Raw genomic sequence first — 10702 nt, forward strand, 5'->3', positions numbered from 1 at the left:
TTCTTCTTCTTCTTCTTCTTCTTCTTCTTCTTCTTCTTCTTCTTCTTCAGCCATCATTCATATCAGATTAGGGCCTCACCCTTATGACTTCGTTTAACCTTAATTACTCCCTAAAAGCCCTATCCCAAATACAGTCACATTGAGGCTTTAGGACTTCAATATATGAAGGGGGGGGGGCACATTCAGTCTATAGCACATATATATATATTTGTGTGTGTTTTCCAAATTTGTACAAACAGCAGTCAGTATTTATATCAATCATCTTTAAAAGACAGAAATGGAAAGAAAGAGGGATCTCCTGAAGATATTTTGAAGGAAGATATTACAAAAGAGTTAGTGTTGATCAAGAAGAATGTTAAATAACTCCCATACTTAAGCCTAGGGGTCTGATATTAGTTTGGAAGGCGGTTAGTTTCTCTGGTTTTACCTGAAGTGTGACTTTGTCTCAGTGTCGCAGGAGAAGCCACGAGGACAACTAAAATGACAGGCACATGGGTCAGGTTAAATCAAGGTCCAAAGCCTAGACATACTGGAGTTGAAGCTTTGCCTGACCTCCCCAGCTGGAATGATTTCTTCCTCCCCAGAATTGATGGAGCAACAGTCTTCAACACTCATTTGGCACATCTACATTCACTCACTCATTCATTCATTCATTCATTCCAACATATTTCCTGAATGCTCTTTGTCTGGGATCATTCCGGTGGAAAAGGGAATAGACCAGATTTGAGGAATGGGCAAGGAGTGGGGAGGGTAGGCAGACAAGGAGAAAGTGGAGACTAACTCCAAAACCTAGGGGCTTTTCCCCCATAAATTTAGGATTACCTTCAAAACTATATACCTGATTCTTAATATCTTTTGCACAAATGAAAAACACTCCTGCCTTTCCTTCCCCCTCCAAAAATCTCAGTATAAATATTAAAACAGAAAAATACTATTGGCAAACAGGTGCCAAGCACAAGTCTTGGAGAGAAAATTGAACATCTCATTTTTTCCCCTCTTGATAACGAATCCATTTGGAATGTAAATTTTCTTTTTTTTTTTAATTTTTTTTTCAACGTTTTTATTTATTTTTGGGACAGAGAGAGACAGAGCATGAACGGGGGAGGGGCAGAGAGAGAGGGAGACACAGAATCGGAAACAGGCTCCAGGCTCCGAGCCATCAGCCCAGAGCCCGACGCGGGGCTTGAACTCACGGACCGCGAGATCGTGACCTGGCTGAAGTCGGACGCTTAACCGACTGCGCCACCCAGGCGCCCCTGGAATGTAAATTTTCAACTAACCTCTTCACTACAGCCACTCTAAGGTAATAGGGAAAAAAATGGTAAGCTTCTGGATCTGATTCTTACTTTCCAAGTACAAATTATCCTAAGAACATAAATTACAGTTCACTTTTTTTTTTCCAGAGAAAGCATTAAGGAGGAAATTAAATTGGAAACATTATGCTAATAATTTTCTACATGTAGATAAGCATTGAGAGTAGAAATATATTAGGGAAAAGCAAACAGTTTGGATGTATACTATACTATAATACTATAATACTGTAATGAAGAGCTTATCAAACCTTAGACAAGGCCAGAATGAAAGGAAAGACTATTTTATTTTATTTTATTTTATTTTATTTTATTTTATTTTATCTAACACTTTTTTTTTTTTTTAATGTTTATTTGCTTTTGAGACAGAGAGAGACAGAGCATGAACGGGGGAGGGTCAGAGAGAGAGGGAGACACAGAATCCGAAACAGGCTCCAGGCTCTGAGCTGTCAGCAGAGAGCCCAACATGGGGCTCAGACTCACGGACCGCGAGATCATGACCTGAGCCGAAGTCAGACGCTTAACTGACTGAGCCACCCAGGCGCCCCTGTTCATTTTATTTTTTAAAAAATTGAGTTGAAGGAGGCCCTGATCTGCTCAGTTGGTAGAACATGTGACTCTTGATCTTGGGATCATGAGTTCAAGCCCCACACTGGGCATACAGCTCACTTGAAAACATTTTAAAGTGACCAATTCAGTGGCACTTAGTACATTCACAATGTTGTGAGCAGGAGGAGTGGCAGAGAGAGAGAGAGAGGGAGAGAGAGAATCCCAAGAAAGCTCTACGCTATCAGTGCAGAGCCTGACACAGGGCTCAAACCCACAAACCGTGAGATCAGGACCTGAGCTTAAATCAGGAGTCAGTCACTTAACTGACTAACCCAGGCACCCCCAGCACATATATTCTTATATGATACATGAATGTGGTGATGGAGAAGACAGAAAACTTTTTATGTTGCATAGCCTGAAATTGGAATATTTCAAGACAACTATTTTTATCTCAACCATCTGGATATCTCCATCTCTAAATGTTTATCTTGTCCATTCATGAGTTGACTTCATGTGTGTATTCCATTGTGTCTGTCCAGTTTGTCTGTAAGTGTGAATGAGCTTCAGCCTGTCTGCCCTGGATTGTAAACTGTTAGAGAAGAGACAAGGTTTAGCTAATTTTCTCTGAAATCAGTTAGCATGGCATAACACCACACACAATGAGGGATTTAATAAAGGCATTTATTCTGACCTTTGGAAAGAGGCTTAGTACCTGCCATCAGTTCTCATAAGGATGGGAAAAGTTGACTTGATCTACTTTTCATATATTGTTAGCCTAGAAGCATATGCAGAATGAGATAGCTGAGGCCTATTGCTAATGTCTACTGGTAAATGTCTGTGTGGTACAATAAGAAATATACTTGGTCTTTGTCCCTGGTTCCCGGCACAGAGCCAAACCAGTGGAATTTCCTGATAGGAATGTATTTTGTTATTTAAAAAAAATTTTTTAATGCTTATTTCTTTTTGAAGAGAGAGACAGAACATGAGCAGGAGAAGGGCAGAGAAAGAGGGAGACACAGACTCCAAAGCGGGCTTCAGGCTCTGAGTTGTTAGCACAGAGCCCAACACAGGGCTTGACCTCATGAGCCATGAGATTATGACCTGAGCGGAAGTTGGATGCTTAACCCACTGAGCCACCCAGGTGCCCCTGTATTTTGTTATTTTTAAGGGGCCCCTTCTGAGCACATCTGAATTTATATTAATGAATGACTTAGGTGGGGCCCTAGATCGCCTAGTGATGGAGCTGGTCACCAGAAAACCTGGAGGTTTGTTATCTTTTTTTTTTTTTTAACTGGTTTCTAGTTTAATTCCACTGACACTGTATGATTGCTATTCTTTAAATTTGTTAAGGTGTGTTTTATGGCCCAGAATGTTGTTTGTGTTGGTGAATGTTCCATGTGAGCTTGAGAAAAAAATGTATATTCTGCTGTTGTCGGAAAAGTAGTCTATAGATGTCAATTATATCCAGTTAGTTAATGATGTTGTTGAGTTCAACCATGTCTGATACTGATTTTCTGTATATACTGATTTTCTGCCTGCTGGATCTGTCCATTTCTGAGAGAGGGGTGTTGAAGTCTCTAACTGTGGTAGTGGATTCACCTCCCTAGGTCACAGTGATGAAAAAGAGAGGTTGTTTCTGGAGGCTGATTTTGGAGTAGAGAGATGGAGATTTTTTTTTTTTTTTTTAACTAGAAAAGACGTTTGTAACAACATGGATGGACCTTGAGGACATTATGCTAAGTGAGATAAGTCAGAGAAAGAAAGACAAATACTGTATGATACCTCTCATATGTGGAATTAAAAATAATCATAAGAGCAGAGAGTCAAATGATGTTTACCAGGGATGGGAGGTAGGGAAATGGGAGAAATGTTCTTTATTTATTAAAAAAATTTTTTTAATGTTTATTTATTTTTGAGAGAGAGAGGACAGGTGATAGGCAGAGAGAGAGGGAGAAAGAGAGAATCCCAAGCAGGATCTGCACTGCCAGTGCAAAGCTGGACATGGGGCTCGAACTCATGAACCATGAGATCATGACCTGAGTCAAAGTTCGACGCCAACCAACTGAGCCACCCAGTTGCCCCGAAATGTTATTTAAATGTATATACTGGCAACTAGCACATAAATAAGTCCAAGAGAACCAAAACACAACACAATGATTATAGACAATGACAGTATTATAAACATTAAACTTGGTAAGAGGCTAGATCTTAATTGTTTGCAAGACTAGAAGAAATGATAACTATTTGACAGACAGAGTTGTTAGCTAATGCTACAATAACAATCATTACCATGTAAATGTATCAAATCAATATGTTGTACACCTTAAACTTATACAATGTTGTATATCAAATATATCTCAATAAAAAAAGATAAATATATATGAGTGTATTTTTATTTATTTATTTATTTTGAGAGAGAGAGTATGTGAGGGGGTAGGGGCAGAGAGAGAGGGAGAAAGAGAATCTCAAGCAGGCTCTGCACTGTCACCACAGAGCCCATTGGTGGGGCTTGAACTCAGGAACCGCAAAATCATGACCTGAGCCAAAATCAAGAGTCAGACGCCACCCAGGCTCCCCATGAATGTATTTTAAAAAAATTTTTAATGTTTATTTTTGAGAGAGAGAGAGAGGAGTGTATTTTTTTTAATGTTTATTTATTTTTGAGATAGAGAGCGCCAGTGGGGAAGGGGCAGAGAGAAAGACAGAGGATCTGAAGGGGGGTTCCACGCTGACAGCACAGAGCCCGATGTGGGGCTTGAACTCATGAACCATGAGATCATGACCTGAGCCAAAGTCAGATGCTCAACTACCTCAGCCACTCAAGTGTATTTTAACATAGGCATGATGAATAAAATTACTTCAATTTGATAGAATTTTGTCCTAAAACTGGGGAATGAGAAGGTAGAATACTGAATATACATTTATCTTTCTTTAGCAGTCTTGCCACTTGTAGTAGGTGGAATGGTGGCCCTCGGAAGGACATGTCCACCCAGAATCTGCAAATGTGACCTTACTTGGGAAAAAGGTCATTACAATTAAGTTAGGGATCTCAAGATGAAATCGTCCTGGATTATATGGGTGGGCCGTAAATCCAATGACTGCTCTGCCTTTTTTTTTTTTTAATTGAAGTATAATTGACCTACGACATGTTTCTTTCAGGTATACAACATGATTTGATATTTGTATATATTGCAAAATGATCATCACAGTAAGGCTAGCCAACATCTGTCACCACATACAGTTACAGATCTTTTTTTCTTGTGATGGTAATTTTTTAAAATGTTTATTTGTTTGTTTATTTATTTATTTATTTATTTATTCATTTATTGGGGGCGAGGGGCTGAGAGACTGGGAGAGAGAGAATCCCAAGCAGGCTCCATGATGTCAGCGCCGTCTGGTGCAGGGCTCAATCTCACAAACTGTCAGATCATGACCTTAGCCAAAGGCAGACGCTTAACTCACTCAGCCACTCAGGCACCCCTCAATACAGTACTTTTAACTATAGTTGTCATGCTGTATATTACATCCCCATGACTTATTTATTTATTTATTTATTTATTTAGTTTTTTCCCCGGGACTTATTTATTTTATAACTGGAAGTTTGTACCTTTTGGCCACCTTCACCCATTTCATCCATCCCCCACCCCAATAACCAGCGTCCTCATAAGAAGAGATATTGTACACATAAAACTAATACAATGTTATGTATCAATTACATCTCAGTAAAACTGGGGGGGAAAGAAAGAAGAGTACGTAAACAGGAGGCTGTATGAAGACGGGGAGGCAGAGACTGGAGGGATTCTACCACAACCAAGGAACCGTCTGTAGAGGCTTCTTCATGAAGCCAGAAGAGGCAAAGAAGGACTACCTTAGAAGCTTTGGTGGAAGCCCAATCCTGCCAACACCTTCATTTAGGACTTCTGGTCTCCAAAGCCGTGAGAGAATAAGTCCTGTTGTTTTAAGCCATCAAGTTTGTGGTTACTTGATTATGGCAGCCGCAGGAAACCAATGTACCACTTCTGACATTTTCTTTTATTCTGACCATTTAAGCTCCATGAGGAGAGGGGATGTGCCCTCTTTTTTGGTGCTTGGCATCACATAGCGGGTGCTTAATACACTCGAATGATATATCAATACGAGCCGGAAATGGTACTGGCTCCACATTTCAGTGGTAGACGAATTGTCTCCCCAATGCTGTATATAATATCCATAGAGTCTATATGTGAATGTGGATCTAATGGACAAGAGGTAACTAGTTTTACAAGGTCTGCGCCTTTGTTAGAAGAGTAGTAATATAGGCGAGCATAATACTGGGCTGGATAGAAGATTTGGCAGCTAGTCACGTTTTCATCGCTGCCTCACTTTGCCGCAGGCACCAAGGCTCCCTTCTGTGGCTGTTTCCCAAGGCTTGAAAAGAAAACCCTGTCCCCTTTCTGCCTACTCATGGGGATCAAGGGGGAGGAGGAAAGCCTATAAAATGCTCCAACTTTACTTTAGAGAATTATAAAATGGCCCCACATTGTTTGTTTTACTCTGTAGAAAACAGTTTAAAGTTCTGTTTCACGTATAGCATCCAGATTCTTCAACCATTCAGCAAAGTGTAAGACATAAGCTGCTAGTTAATAATCATTATCTCCATTTTACAGATGGAGATACTTAAGGTAGAAGAGGGTTATATGTTCAGGTTGGCAAAATAATTCACCAGCAGAATTCCAAAAAGATTCTGAGTCCCGGACAAAATGATTCTGTGGAACCATCTGTTCTCCAGCTGCATAGACAGTTCTATAAAATGCAGTAAGTATTGTTGAGACTATTTTTACCATAGCAGAAGTCAATCAGACATCTGGGATTCAGATAAGACCTGGCTCAAGCAAATCCAATGAAGAGATGATTTTTCATTCTACTGGTGAGTAGATTTTATGCCCTATCTACAGCTTTGGTATTTGCACACACAGGTTAATTGAGGATCGTTAGGGAACCCTTCAGTCTTCTAAGTCATGAAATTTAAGCAACAGCCACAAAGAAGGTGAATTACATTGGGTAAAATAGTTACATTTGTGAAGGCGACCCAACAAGCAAATCAGACCCAATTTTCAGATACCTTCATCTGGCTCATATCCAGGCAACCAGTCATGCACTAATCTAATGATGTGACATAACTCTGATGGGGGATGGGTGGGGAGTGGGGGCAGAGATACAAATGCTGGATATGAGACAGTGGTAGAAGGTAGAGAATTGTGAAAAGTGGGTGATGGATACAAGGAGTTCATCACTCACTTCTCTTTACTTCCTATATGTTTGAAAATTTCCAAAATAGGAAATAGCTTAGTATAGCAAGTTGCTAACCAACTTTGCAAAAAGGCTCATATGGTCTTCTATGACTTTTTATCTTTGAGAGAATCCATTGCTAGAATAAAAATAGCTAGCTTTCTACCCTATTGTCTTATGAATACACATGATGTTGAGAGAAATAGATTATTCAGTAGGTTTTTAAAAAATGTAGACAACAAAACATTTGCTACTTCTTGAATTTGAGACAAGTTTTGAAATTATTTGACATAGCCCATTTTGAATTCAATAAAATTTTGGGGGGGAATTAAAAAAACCCAACTCAGATAACATTCTAATGACATCCTAAGCAAGTAATTGAACTGCAATAAATATCTCACGTGCCTGGGTAATACTTTTTGACTCTGAAATACAAAGTATTAGGCTGTTATGATTACCTTAGCAATCAGACCACATTTTCCCGAACCACAATTGGTACAATTAGCACACAATTGAAAGGAAGGTGTCATATAAAGTTTGAAACAAAGAAAAAATTAATCACATAATTTATCTCATTTATTGAAAAAGTATGATGTTTAACCAGAAAATGCCTCTCAAGCTTCAGGAGGTCCCAACTTAAAGTATTTAGAAAGTGTGAACTTATGAGAGAGTGAACTTATTTAGAGAGTGTGTACCTTATTTACTCCCTAATGGGTGAGGTTTTTTGTTTTTTGGTTTTTTTGGGTTTTGTTTTTGTCAATATCCTATTCCTTCTTAGTCTTACAGAAGAAAGAATTCACTCAAACGTTTGTTGGGAGCTTACTTTTTGCTAGGCACAAAATAAGTTTGCCTCAAGAGTTATAGTTTTAAAATGTTCTCCAATACTTGGAGCACCTGGGCAGCTAAGTCAGTTAAGTGTCGGACTTTGGCTCATGTCATGATCTCGTGGGTTCGTGAGTTTGAGCTCTACCGACAGCTCAGAGCTTGGAGCCTGCTTTGAATTTTGTGTCTTCCTTTCTCTCTGCTCCTCCTCCCTGCTTGTACTCCCTCTCTCTGAAAAATAAGCATTAAAAAAAAAAATGTTCTCTACCCGTGGTTGTTGTTGTTTCATTTATTTGTTTTTATTTTAGTTCCAGTATAGTTAACATAGTATTAATTTCAGGTGTACCCTTAGCTGTTTTCATTACCTTCCTCTGGCTACTCTCCAGTTTTATAAACTCTTTTTTGGTGTGTTTTTACTACACATCTTTATTATTATTGTTGTTATTTAAATGTTTATTTATTTTTGAGAGAGATAGAGAGAGGGCGACAAAGGACCTAAAGCAGGCTCTGCGCTGACAGCAGAGAGCTTGATGCGGGTCAGGGATTCGAGCTCATGAGCTGTGAGATCATGACCTGAGCTGAAGTTGGATGCTAAACCAACTGAACCACCCAGGCACCCCCAACATCTCTATTATTATCAAAGCTTTATTGAGATTTAACTCACATACCATACAATTTACTCATTTAAATAGTAAAATTTAATAGTTTTCAGTGTATTTACTCAGTTGTGCAACTATCACCACAGTTAATTTTACTTAATTTATTATTTTAAATGTGAACTCTATGCCCTTTGTGGGACTTCAACTCATCACCCAGAGATCAAGAGTCACGTCTCCACCAACTGAGCCAGCCGAGTGCCCCCACCACAGTTAACTTTTAAAATATTTTCATTGCCCCAAAAGAAACTGCCCACTAGCTGTCACTCCATTCCTCTCTCACCCCCTCAACCTCTGGCAATTACTACTCTACTTCCTGTCTCTATAAATTTGCCTAATAGGGACATTTCATACCAGGGGAATCAAACAATATGTGACCTTGCGTGACTGCCTTCTTTCACTTAGCATCATTTTTTTTTTTTTTTTTCAAAGTTCATCCATGTTGTTGCATGTGTCACTACTTCATTCCTATTTTGGCTAAATAATATTCTGCTATATGGATGACATTTTTAACCCATTCATCAAATAGTGGACATTTTACATTTGTCCACTTTGGGGCTCTGATGATTGTACTGCTGTAAGCACTCATGTACAAGAGGTGGTGTTTTTTGTTTGTTTACAGACATATGTTTTTATCTTTCCCGGGTTTATGCATAGGACTGGAATTGCTGGGTCATATGGTAACTCGACGTTTAACATTTTGAGGAACTGCCAGATTGTTTTCCAAAGCAGCTGCACCATTTTACAATCCCAACAGCAATATACTGAGGCTCCCATTTCTCCACATCCTTACAACACTAATCATCTGTTTGATTTTAGCCATCCTAATGGGTGTGAGGTGGAATCTCATCGTGGTTTTGATTTGCATTTCCCTAATGGCTAATGACATTGAGTATCTTTTCATGTGCTTCTTCGTTAACTTTGAGGCAGGCCTGCCAGATTTCCTTCTTATGAGGGAGAATTATGGCTTTGTACTACCAGGGAGTTTTTATTGAGTTCCTTTGTGCCTAGATCATTAGAAGAATAAATTAATACTCTCTTTTCCAGCGAAGCTCGGCTGCTGCTCCAACGTGGTGAATGAAAGGCTTTCTTTGCATTTTTTCCAAAGAAGAAAACTCGGGACAGAACTGCGTAAAAAGTTAAATGACATTATCTCAGCAGTGCTTGAAGAAAAAGAAGGACGCTAAAATAGAAGCTAAAAAATAAGTATTCTTGCAGCCTGAGGAAGTGGTGTGCCTTTGTGTTAAATCCCACATGGTGCATCTAAGCAAATCTGTTTAAAAGAAATACAACAGTTTTGGTCCTCTTGAGAGGTGAGTGAATTGATATCATTCTGTATTTTTCTTTAAATACGGTGGAGTTCGAGGGGAGAGGAAGTGTGGGAAAACCAACGGAATGTCACCAAGTCGGACTGAAGAAACCGATACTTTATTTTACAACCTCAATTTTCTCTAAATAAAGTCAACTCCAAGGGCTCATCTGAATTCTCTCATTGTGTTCGCATTTGGTTATTTTGAACGTCGCTCTAAAAGAGCAGCTGGGATTTGAGAACCGTTGGTTCAAGTGTTTTCAATAAAACCTTGCTTTTAAAGCCGCGTCTTTGCGCGGCTTGCCGCTCTGCTCACCAGACCCTCCCGAGACCTAAGGTCATTACCGAGTGTGAGAGGATTCAACGTCCCGGGAGGAAATCCAGAGGTGCTGCTCTGACTGCTATTAAAAAAAAAAAAAAAAAAAAAAAAAGCCTTCAAACCTACTTTCAAATTTACCACGCCCCTTCCTGCCTTCTCAGCCCTGGAGACTTCATCACCTAGCCCCAAAGCTAAATCTCCGTTTACACAGGTTCCTCAGGGGACGCTGACTCCTATTTCAACGACCCAACCAAGAAATCCGCCCCGGCGGGTACTGCCCGCCAACGCCCAGACCCGCCCAGCTCAGCTCAGGACGGAATGGAGTCTTCCTCCGCCTACCCGGCAGGCCAGAGGCCCCGCCCCGCTCCCGCCACCTCATTGGCTCTGGTGACCGGCCCCCCGAGGACTGGCTCCGGATTGGCCGACTGCGCCGCCGCTCGGCGCTCTTCCTGGGGGCGTGAGGCGGGCG

The 10702-nt window shown here is 40.1% G+C and overlaps 1 long non-coding RNA gene across 1 annotated transcript; it reads right to left on the reverse strand.

Moving 5' to 3' along the window:
* Positions 1-9545: 9545 nt before the first annotated feature.
* On the reverse strand, positions 9546-10551 carry LOC125914203 (uncharacterized). Its single transcript, XR_007455245.1, has 3 exons — positions 10441-10551; positions 10260-10315; positions 9546-9732 (listed from the first exon to the last, which is right to left on the reverse strand). It is a non-coding gene; the product is annotated as an uncharacterized LOC125914203 (long non-coding RNA).
* Positions 10552-10702: the final 151 nt, after the last annotated feature.

The sequence above is a fragment of the Panthera uncia genome (assembly GCF_023721935.1).
Source record: "Panthera uncia isolate 11264 chromosome D3 unlocalized genomic scaffold, Puncia_PCG_1.0 HiC_scaffold_8, whole genome shotgun sequence".
NCBI classification, from domain to species: domain Eukaryota; kingdom Metazoa; phylum Chordata; class Mammalia; order Carnivora; family Felidae; genus Panthera; species Panthera uncia.